This window comes from Dipodomys spectabilis, unplaced genomic scaffold (assembly GCF_019054845.1).
Source record: "Dipodomys spectabilis isolate Male_0828 unplaced genomic scaffold, ASM1905484v1 ptg000446l, whole genome shotgun sequence".
NCBI classification, from domain to species: Eukaryota; Metazoa; Chordata; class Mammalia; order Rodentia; family Heteromyidae; genus Dipodomys; species Dipodomys spectabilis.
Genome location: NW_024871123.1, coordinates 234,778 through 247,150, shown reverse-complemented (window position 1 = coordinate 247,150; position 12,373 = coordinate 234,778).

Here is a 12,373-nt window from a genome sequence, read left to right as displayed (position 1 = left end):
AACAAAAAGGAAATAGAGGGAGTAAAATCAAATATTTTAATATATTATGGAAAGAGCAAAATTAAACTGCCACTTCTGAAAATGAATAACCATTAACAAAACAATAAAATGTTTCCATTCTTAAAGTGCATTATACTTCAATATAAAGTTTATCTCAAAATAGAAATTCTGCATCTAATCTAATGTACGTTTGCATGCACAAAATTCTGTGACTTCTAGTCTTATTATGTGATATTAATTATATTTTTATTGTGAAATGATCCCTACTTATATTTATTACAAACTTCTGTAATTATACAAATCATGCCTGTACATGCTAATTTACGTAATTTAATACACAAACAAAAGTATCTTTTTTCTTGTCTCCCACAGGGAAGGATGAAGTGCTGAAATATACTAAATAGAAGCACTCTAACAGAGAGTCTATAGGGAATGGAAATTTGCAACGTGAGGATGGGAACATGAGCACTTTCTACTTGGCTGAACAAGAATTCTTGTTTCTACAGTACTTTCTTGGCATTTAGTCACACAGGGAAAGCCACAAAATTTGAAGTTCATATGAAAGAATTACATTCCTAAAAGTTGTGTCAACCCTGCTCAAAAGCTCAATTTTATCACTAGTTCTTCGTGCTTGCTGGCTGATCAGTTTCCCTATCATATTTACATATTATTAAGCATATTAGTCATTGAACTGGCAGTACATGGCAGAAGACTCCTGAAATCACATCTATTGCAGTGTAATATTTAGAAGAGAAGAAAAAGATTATATTGATCTCCAATTCCTCCCTTTGGCCTTCAATATAGTAATTAATTGTCAAAACAATCACATAAGATGTTAGTCTATTTTCCAAATTTAATTAGAGATTAAGCAAGTGTTTTTTGCAGTAAAGTGATGACAGTAGTATCACAGATCTGATATGGGCACCTCCTTCCTAACAAGTAATGCTCTATGAAGTGTAAATATGGACGCCACACTAAATTCTCTCTCTCTCTTTCTCTCTCTCTCTCTCTACACACACACACACACACACACATCGGAGATCAGTTCCATTCCTCTGTAATTATAGTTGATTGATGTTTGTTCCCTTGCTTTTCTTTGATTCAGGATCTTACTTGGACCTGTATGTTTCCCCGATATCAAGTCCCTTCTTTGTATACCGTGTATCTTTGTATGTTTCAGGTCAATTAACAGTACCTTGAATACAACATCTTCAAACTTGACATTCAAGTCAAACTCCATGAATTCATATTACTATTCCAAAATACTAAAATGTATTGGATCTAGGGACAAAATGCCCACCTTGTTATTTTAGAAGGAATTGACATCATGAAAAAGAAGAATATTAATCAGGAACCGAGGTAAGAGAATGGGAGTATGTGGGAAAATGTAGAATACTGTATGTGTGTTAGAGATACAGAATAATAGGCTCATTTATTGAAAATTTGCCATCCTATATTGAAAGCTCAATTTAAGCATACAGTTTTCCAGTTACTTTGCATACCTATCACTTCTGATCACAAATCCTCTTATGAATGTTTATATTATCTTTGAATAAATCACACAATTTGCAGGTACTTATCATCATAAGGAAAGACTGTCTGCTTCTAGGTTTTTCATTATATGTGACAAACCCTTATTTTTTGTTTCCCTGTTTGCTGAATAAATGTATTCCTGGAAACAGGTATTGACAACAAATCTGAGTGTAATTTTCATTTTATAAATTTCGAATATAATATAAACTTTGTATTGACTAGTAATTTTTTTAAATGACTGATATTGATGAACACAATATTTTGGTGCCTTTAAGTCAATTGAGAATTGCTGTGGTAGTTCTTATGTCTAATTGACTTAACCATTATGTTATTCATGTATAAACATTGCATTGCACTTTTTTATTTTTATATATAAAATAATCCCTAAGGGTTTTCTTTAAAGTGATAATGGGGGGAGGTTGTCTTCTTGTTCCAAACTTTATATTTACGTCAGTAAAACTACTAGAAACACATTCTGTTTACTGGAGCAATATAAAAGATGAGAACATATTTCTAAAGAGAATGGATTGATTGATTAAAACATAGAATAGAGTAAAATAGTCAGGTTTCTTGTTTGAGACTCCATAAATTTCATATGAATGTAGCTCAAGATAAGAATCAAAGATAAATTCATATTTATATTACTGAGATTTACGTCACAATATAAGAAATATACGTATTTTAAGGAATTGGTTATTCAAAGCCTTAGATACCTAATGGATGAAGAATGGAATTGAAAAAAAAGCAGAGGAAAACAATTCAACATGCATCTATTATGATTTTATAATACTAATATGAAAGCAATGGAGCTTTTGCCTTTCTGAAGAAGAACATTTAGGCAGTAATTTCAATGTAAGTTAGCAATTGCAATGAGTCTAAAGTCTTTTCTTCCAAGATATCCAAGAATACTATACTCATCCTTTGAAGAGTAAAAAAGTAATTATTTTCATTAGCTTTGCTTAATATGAATTTATTTGTAGTAAATAGGTTAAAATGTCTTCTTTCTCTCAATGTAATAAGATACATTCTGTCTCTTTCTGTTTCTTCATACAAGCCTGAAATCACTACTTCAACGTAATATAAGCAGAAAAACAAAAATAACCTGATACAACAATTACAAATCCTAAATTATGTGAAAACATACACAATATAAAAAATAAATCTGAGGAAGAGGAAAAACAATGACAGAATAACAACAGAAAATTACCCTAGCAATCTCTAATGAAACAGAGGTTTATAGTCCTAGGAGATACTCCACTTCTAGAGGGTCACATCAAATCAGCTATAATTATAGATATGCAGCTATAAAAATTGACATAACTATAAACATATAATTCATAAGAAGATTTTATACTGTCTTCACAAGAAAACAGAATTCTATGAAAAGGTGCCAGCCAGGTAGTTGACTGCTATGACTGTGTTGGCCAACACATTCAAAAGCACATCTGCAGTCTGGAAATAAATGGGCAACATGGAAAAAAGCAGGAACAGAAGCATACATCAGAGAAAGCCACATCCGTACACATAGACAATTCACCATACCACTGGACATTCCGAACTGTCACTGGAACCACAAATATTAACATCACAACATCTCACCACAACTGATTTCTATTACTACACTTAATGGACCTGACAAAAATGCAATTCCAGAAAAACAAATCATAACAGGAGACCAAACAAAGACCTGGCAAATCAACCAAGAACATAGAGAGTCACCTATTAAGGTCATAGATCCTCCAAAGAAAACCTCCAAATGGACAAAACAAATCAGAAAAATACAAGAAAAGTGACCTCAAGGTAGTATAATTCACACAGTAAATAACCAGGCATTAAAACAGACAATCAAGGACCTAGAAGAGAGTTATCAAATGTATTACAGATACTGCTGAAAAATGTGATTAATGGAAAGATAGAAAACCTCTACAAGGAAATTTGTGAACAAATGAGACCAACCAAAGATTAGCAAAATAATTCATGAAGACTACAAACAGAAGGATAAATAAATTCTGAGAAGTCAAGGGAGTTCAAGAAAAAATGGATGCCTAGTTAAAGATATGAGAGAAGACACAGCTAAGAAAACAACGCTTGCAACTCCCCCACCCAAAGAAAAAATGTACAGAGGGCTGGGAAGGTGGCTCAGTGGTAGAGCACTTGTCTTGCATGCCTGAGGACCTGGGTCCAATTCATCAGCACCACATAAGCAAAAAAAAAAAAAAAAGAAAAAAAGAAAAAAGAAAAAGAAAAAACCCGGAAGTGGCACTGTGGCTCAAGTGGTCGAGCGCTAGCCTTGAGCTGAAGAGCTGAGAGACAGTGCCCAGGCCCAGAGTTAAGTCCCCATGATTGGATCCAAAAAAAAATGTACATAAAGTCCATAAAAGACCTAAAACAAAGGTTTAATAGAGAGACAGAACCCCTAAAATATCACCAACTAGAAGACGGGGAAATCAAAAACAAAGTAGAAAGTCTCCACAGCAAATAGATGACATAGAAGATAATCTCAGGGCCAAATTACAAAATAGCTCTAATAGGGAAGAGGAAACAATCATTTAGAACAAATCCAAGAAATAAGAAATGATCTTGCCACAACGTCAAGACTCAGTTAGAAGATCAAATTTTGAGGAGATAGGTATCAAGAAGGAGAAGAGCAGGAAACTAAATGGATGGGAAACATATTACAGAATTCTAGCAGAGAACATGCCAAACATCCAAAGAGATAGGCTCATTCAGAGAAGAGAAGCCTTTAAACAAACACAGAATTCTAGAACTGAACAATCCACCATGACATCATAATCCATTAGAGGATAATTAACGATCAAGGAAAGGATTCTTTTTTTTTTTTTTTTTTTAATTTAATTTAATTTTATTTGAGAACATACTGTACAGAGGGGTTACAATTACATGGGCAGGATAATGCATACATTTCTTACCAAGCATTGCAGCCTCCTCCTTTGTTTACCCTTCACCTCCCTTCCCAGCCTCCCCCCTCCCTCCCACCCAATCATACCACCCCTCCCCCCCCCCCGACATTGTAAAGCTGGTTTTGACATGACATTTTGTACTTCTCATTGTTGCAACAGGTCCACCTGAATCCTTAAACGACTTGTTTGTCCCCATCTCCTCCACATGTTATACTGACATCAAATATAGTGAAAGCGGGGGTTACACTGTGGGGGAGGGACATACAAAGCAACAAAGAGATAATATTATAAATGCGTTAGAAACACATGCATGAAAGAAACAAAAACATTAAAATACATATTTGAGGTTTCGTTTTCCTAACATCACATTATTTGACTTTTTCCGCTTGACTCATACCTATACTAGATATTGCAAATAAGGGAAACCATGGGACCTATGTTTCTTTGGGTCTGGCTTACTTCACTTAATATAATTTTTTCCAAGCCTTTCCATTTCCTAACAAATGGGGAAATGTCATTCTTTCTGATGGAGGCATAGAATTCCATTGTGTATATATACCACATCTTCTTGATCCATTCATCTACTGAGGGGCATCTGGGTTGGTTCCATGTCTTAGCTATGGTAAATAATGCTGCAATAAACATAGTTGTGCTGGTAGCTTTAGTGTGGCCTTGTTTGTGATCATTTGGGTAAATGCCCAAAAGTGGGATTGCTGGGTCATTGGGGAGCTCTATGTGGAGTCTTTTGAGGAACCTCCATACTGCTTTCCAAAGTGGTTGAACAAGTTTACATTCCCACCAACAATGAAGTAAGGTTCCTTTCTGTCCACATCCCCAAGGAAAGGATTCTTAAAGCTGCCGTAGAGAAAAGATTGATTATTTATAAGGGATATACAGTCAGAATAGAAACAGATTTCTTAGCTGATATGGTAAAAAAAAAAGGAGAGCCTGGAATGATGTATGACAAACACTAAAGGTAAACAACTACCAACCGTGAATACGGTCCCAAGCCAAACTTTCCTTTACATTTAAAGGATAAATAAACATATTTCATGACAAAGACAACTTGAAACAACGTATTTCCATCAAATCAGCATGATAGAATTTAATCAAATATATCCTACATAGAGAAGATCAAGAAGAACAGGAACTGGTTATATAAAATGTTCCCTACAAGAGTTCAAGGTAAATTTATTAAGAGTACATCAGGCACAGCTCCTAACAACAGGTGTATAACATAGCAGGACTTATCAGATATTTCTGCCTTAACTCTCAATAGCAATGGACTTAAATTTCCAAATAGAAGACATAGATTAGATAGCATTTAAAAACAAGATGCATCCATCTAGTATCTATGAGAGACACATTATCAAACACATTCTATGAAGCTAGAATTAGACTCTTCCCCAAATCACGTAGGGACTCACCAAAGAAAGAGAACTATGGACTCAACTCTTTGATTAGCATTAAAGAAGAACTTCTTAATAAAATTCTCACTAACCAATTTCAGCAACTAAAAAAAATCATATGGTATGATCAAATAGGATTCAACTTGGATAAAAGTCGATTTAATATTCTTGTGAATAAACATAATACAAACTATCAGCAGAAGCAGGGTCAAGAAACACATGATCGTCTATAGGGATGTAGAAATAGCTTTTAACAAGCTCCAATACCGCTTTATGATTAAAAGGTCTGAGAAGCTAAGAATGCGTGGAACATTCCTCAATATAACACTGAGTATGTATATGACACAGATAATTAGCATTTACCTCACGGTGGAAGCCTGAAGACATTAACATCAGGAATGAGACAAGATGTCCACTCTCTCTACTACTCTTCAATATGGTAGTGGAATTTCTTGTAAGAACAATAGACAAGAGAAAAACATCAAGCAGATCCAAATATGGAAGAAGTAAAACTATCCCTTTTTACAGATGAAATGTCGCTGTATTTAAAAGACCCTGTGGCTTCCTCCCTCAAGTTAGTACAGGTGATGCTAACCTTCAGCAATGTAGCTGGGTATAAAAATCACAAGAATCAGTAGTTTTTCTGTTACCAACAATGGGAAGATCCACGCTGAAATTCAAAATACAACCTATATGTATTAGCCTCAAAAACAAATTAAATCTACACAGAACAAAACAACAACAACAAAACTAGGAATTAATTAAATTAAAATTGTGAAGGACCTATATGTGAAAACTTTAAAAATATACAAAGGGAAATTGAAGGAGATTCAAGGAAATAGAAAGTCTTTCAATGTTCCTGGTTAGAAGAATTAACATTTTAAACATTGCAATATTTTCCCCAATTTTGCAATGCAATACTCATCAAAATCCTAACAATATTCTTCCATGCAGTAGAGAAAGCAATCCAACTTCAATATGGAATTACAAAATTTCAGATGATACAGAATGCTTAGAAATGAATTCATGTGCCTACAGTCATCTTACACACACACACACACACACACACACACACACACACACACACACACACACACACACACACAATGGGATTATATTCACCCATCAGAAAGATGACTTTTCACCAGTGGTAAGGAAAATAAAAAGTTTGGGAAAATTATATTAATAGAAAAGAGAAAGGAATGCAGACACAGAGCAATATAGGTTTCATGGATTCATTCATTTATTGAAACTAGAAGGTGCATACAAATCTATAAGTAAACAAGACAGATTCTATCTCGTCCCAGTTAATATGGCCATTACCAAGAAAATTAAGACTAGCAAATGCTGGACAATTGGGAACTCTATTACACTGTTGGTGGGAAATTAAACTCGTTCAACTATTGTGGAATGCAGTACGGAGTTTCCTGAAAAGACTAAACCTATATCTCCCTTAAGACCCAGTAATTTCCCTCAGGGGCAGTAATCCAATCAATAACAAACAGCCTCACATGAAAGCTACAGTATATCCATGTTCAGGGCCCAGGCCCAGAGTTGAAGGACTGGAAAAAATTTACCACTGCTGGTGTTTGTTTCCGCAAATATGAACAGTTTGATATAAGATACCAAATCAATCTATTTCCAGTAGCTAGTTTAGGACTTAAAGGTAGTGGGGGATAAAATGGCTCCTTTGTTGAATGTTAGGAGAAGATGTAGGCAGTCCATGAAATGAGGATTTGTTGTTGTTGTTCGAGGTGCTTGAAGTCTGGGCTTGGGAACTGTCCCTGAACTCTTCAACTCAAGGTGAGTGCTCTACCTCTTGAGTGAAAGTGCCTCTTCTGGTTTTCTGGGGGTTAAATGGAAATAAGAGTTTCAGGGCTTTCTTGCCCAGGCTGTCTTTGAAATGAAGTCCTCAGATCTCAGCTTCCTGAGTAGCTAGGATTATAGCTGTGAGCCACTGGCACCAGGTAAAAATGGGGGATTATTAGAAAAGAAAATCGCCCTCTTCACCTGTATCTAAACCACAGATACTATTATTAGAACACTTCACCTTTAACTCATTTCATCAGACATTTGTAAATTTTCTCTTTTCCTTCATGTGGGAATACTGCAGTCAATATCAACTCAGCTGAGGGACTGGATCAATTGTATGGTAATTGCTAGCACCTAATTTAAGAACTTTTACATCAAAAGAAATAAAACCCTCATTTGGAAGAATTGTGTTTTCTTTTTATTACAAATCTCTGCTAGATTACTTATTAATGTGATATTGGACCTCCTAAGAGAATGATGACATTTTCTTTCTCTTCAGCCTTCTCCCACATATGGTCAAATATTTAAGAATTCAAAGATTTGTATTGATAGTTGATTAAGCTGACTACTAAGAAAATGTGCATTTCTGGAATTTGATCTGCTGTCTTGTTATTACATGCAAAGGCTTTCTATGATTTATTTGTTCTACAAGGCATTCTACTTTCCAATCTTTGTGTGACCAATTTTAGTGTCTCTGATCAGTCTTTCTTACTCTCTCTCTGGAGTCACATTTGAGTTTGCCTCATAAAAAATATTTTAGTTATCAGCTAAATGACTCTCAGCTTCTGTTTTTTGCCTGATTTCATTTAGGCTGTGATAGTAACCCTGCCTGGCTGTGCTTACTGGAGTGCTTTTTGTGTATTTGTTAGTGTGTGTGTGTGTGTGTGTGTGTGTGTGTGTGTGTGTGTGCATGTGTGTGTGTGTGTGTGTTGTTTTAGAGGTCTAGGATTACTATTCAAGGTAGTAGTTTGTCTTGGCCCCTGTGATCCCCTGGCCTAGAGTCGATGGGTTTTTCTAAAGATACAAAGAGCAGCTTACTAAATTCCTGTTTTAATTGTCCCACAATGAGGCAATCAGGCATCCTTGCAAAGCCATCAATAATGCTTTGTAACCACTTACAGAAGTTGTCTATCAAGTTGGCATTCCAAGGTTGACTGTGAAAATTGTTCATTTCCAAGCAGGCACCATAAAGCATATCACATTCCTGGAATCAAACATTTGGAAGGAAGGTTCCCCTTCCTTCCTTCTCTTATAATAGATCAAACCATAATATTCTTCAGTTGTAGAGCCTGGAGCACATTTTCTCAAGAATATTCTGTAGTGATAAAAAGGACCAACTTTCAAAATAAAGGTGAAAATACTTGTCTACAACAGACTGGTTTATCTTGCTTATATCTGTTGTTTTTTTCATTAAATCAAACACATGGATAATTTATATTGGTATTAGACAAGTGGCAAAGGATTAATGGGATAAGCATTCAGTTTACTTTCATATATCCAATATAATACACTTAGCCCATCATGAAAAATTAACTACAACTGTAGAAAAAATGTCAGGAATATAAAATAAGCCTCAAGATAAGGTCAGGAAGATGGCGGAGAAGAAGCTGGAGGCTAAACAAGCTCTAGCATAAAAAAGCAGTTTTAGTGTTCCAGTGAACAGTACTAGGCCAGAGAATTACACCAAGTGTGCCATCACAGTACAGAGAGTTTTGCCAGAGAGGGAAAATCAAGGCAAAGAGACAGATCTGAGCACTTGCCGCTCCTGGCAAGTGCTCAGATGTGTCTCTTTGCCTTGTGGCAGCAGCAGCGGCGGTGCCCGTAGCCGTCATACCTGCAACACAGAGGGTCTGGGACAAAGGCACCAGATGCAGCGGGCAAGCTGATTCTACACAACACCAGCAAGAACTGACAAGGAGCAGATATCTTCACACTGCAGATCGCAGACCAGAGACGACCCAGGAACCAAGACTCCGGCAGCGTGGAGTAGAAGCCTGACATCCTCACTCCTTCTTAGGGATCAGAGGAGGGAAGGCATTCATGCCCCACCCCATTACTGGAGATCTCCATCTTTGATACTGACAAAGGCTTGGCTGAGTTGCCAGTTCCAATTCAGGCCTTGGGAGAAAACAAGACAGCTATTTGGCAGGTCACATGAACCTGGCCAGACCTGCCAGGTTCAACTCCACCCAGGAAAAAGTCACCCACCCCAGGCAGAGTAAATCTGCCCCCTGGGAGTGGCTTTCTTCACTGGGTAAACAGAGCCAGAGCCTGAGCCTCCCTAAAGCAGCTTAGACATTCTATTGAAATTCAGTAAACATAAACTCTGAGAAAGGCTGCAGGCTGTGCTCTGTGAGTGTCTCAGAAGCTAGCCCCTCAGGGAAAAGCTACTGTTTGCTGAAAGGCCTCAACTCTACCCAGAACCTAACCTCATCAAAGCATCTCCAAACAAGAGAAAACAGACATCTCCCTCTTTTGCAATACTCAGAACAGATCCCTCTCCCACTGAACTAGCCTGAAAGGAGGATCACAAAGCAGAGCATTTTTCGGCTTGCCCAAACAAACTGCCTTAAGTAACAAATCAAGCCACAGGAAAACCAAACACCACAAGCCGACCAGGGACTCCACCAAGAGTCTGGTTACTGACACAAGGGAAATACAGAATCTTCCTATCCCCCAGCCCACAAAAAAAAAATGAAAGAACTTTCTTTTTGTTTTTGTACGTTATTTTTAATTTTTTGTTTTTTTTAATTTTTGTTTTTATTGTTTATTGTTTTCTTCCTCATATAATTTTTATTTTAGGTGAATATGTGTGTGTGCTTATTTTTTAATCTCTACTGAACTTTTGTTCCCTTTCTTTCTTTCTTTCTTTCTTTCTTTCTTTCTTTCTTTCTTTCTTTCTTTCTTTCTTTCTTTCTTTCTTTCTTTCTTTCTTTCTTCCTTTCTGTTCTCATTCTTTTCACTTCTCTTTTATTCGTTTCTGCATGACTTAATTTCTGTTGTGGTCAACCTCAAATATACCCGTCATCGATTATTAGATCTTATCCTACATTGTGTACATACTTAATCCAGAAATTTATTACTCAATTCAAAACCTCTTAGAGATAAATTCTTTAATAGCAGTATTACCTATTTATACCCATATAATATTTTAAAACATCTTTATTTTTCGTTTTTCATGTCTCTTTTCTATGCCTCCCCTCCTTTCATCCCATCCCCATTCTTCTCTGAATACTACTTCTTCAAACTCACAGTTTTTAAGGGTTTCATTTTTTAATATTAAATTTGTGTTTTTCCATTTTTTCTTGTCTTTTTTCCTTTTTCTTTTTTTTCTTACTATTTTTTCTGTAGCTGCTATCATTCTCTCCAATCAATTTCCCTCTTTGAGATGAGGAAACGGTTAATTCCACTCTCCCTCACTTTCCCACATCCCTCCAATCCTATTGTTCCCCAAATTTTACCTAAACCTAATAATTTCTGGTTGCCAAATTCTCCTTTGCTGTTCTTAGGCCATAAAGGCATAGTTGTTTGATGTTCAATAGATTGTATCTCTTGAACCAGATTGTATCTGCAGACTTTTGACTGTGCAACTACGGACTTTGGTTTATGCTTACCTTAAAATCGTGTTCTAGCAAAAAACGTGTTATTCTCATCCCAAATGGGCAGAACAAGCCGGAAAAACACAAGAAAAATGTCAAGCCAGGGGTTCTCAACTCCCATTCATGACAATCAGGGGAGAAAAGAGATAATGAGTAATCCAGAGGAGAGTTCTCAAAAAGCTCTACAAACACTACAGGTAAACATGGTAAATGAAAATAGTTAAAACCTGCAAAAGTCTCAATGTGAGCATGATAGGGAGAAAGAGGAGGCAAACCAAAGATCAATACAGGAGAAGCATTAGCTTGAGGAAGCTACTCAAAGATTGATACAGGAATTTCATGAGCAGATTGAGAACACTCAAAGAGAAATAAAGGAATTGTGTGAGCAGGTTGAGATCAGTCAAAGAGATAGACAGCAATTACGTGAGCTGGCTGAGCACAGACAAAGAGAAAGTCAGGAATGGCGTGAATAGGCTGAGGACACTCAAAGAGAAATTCAGGAAATGTGTAAACGTGGGGATGCTAATCAAAGAGAAATACAGGAACTGAGAGATCGGGATGAGAACGGACAAAGATCAATGGAGGCATTAGTGGAATACAGAAACAGAGAGCTGAAAGAAATCAGTGAGATGGCAAAGGGAATGCTCATTCGAAAACAACAGAAGGAATGCGAGTCCTAGGAAACCATAACCAATCAACTAAGTGATTTGAGAATAAACACTGAGCACCAAAGTAAGGAAGTAAAGAAGTTCTTACAAGATCTAGAACAAAGTTCCAACAAAGAATTTGAAGTCATCAAAGTCAACCAATTAGAAGAAATAATAAAAAACGAAGTAGAAAGTCTTGACAGTAGGTTAGACCATGCAGAAGATCGAATCTCAGGGATTGAATACAGCCTAGATATTATAGAGAAAGAACATAAAACCATCCAAGACAAATCCTAGAAATATGATATATCTCCTCAAATCTATTTGGAAAACACCATCAGAAGGCCTAATCTGAGGATAATGGGTGTAGAGGAACACCTAGAGACAGAAGTTAATGGTCTAGGAAATTTGTTTAACAAGATCCTAGCAGAGAACTTCCCAAACATGTAAAA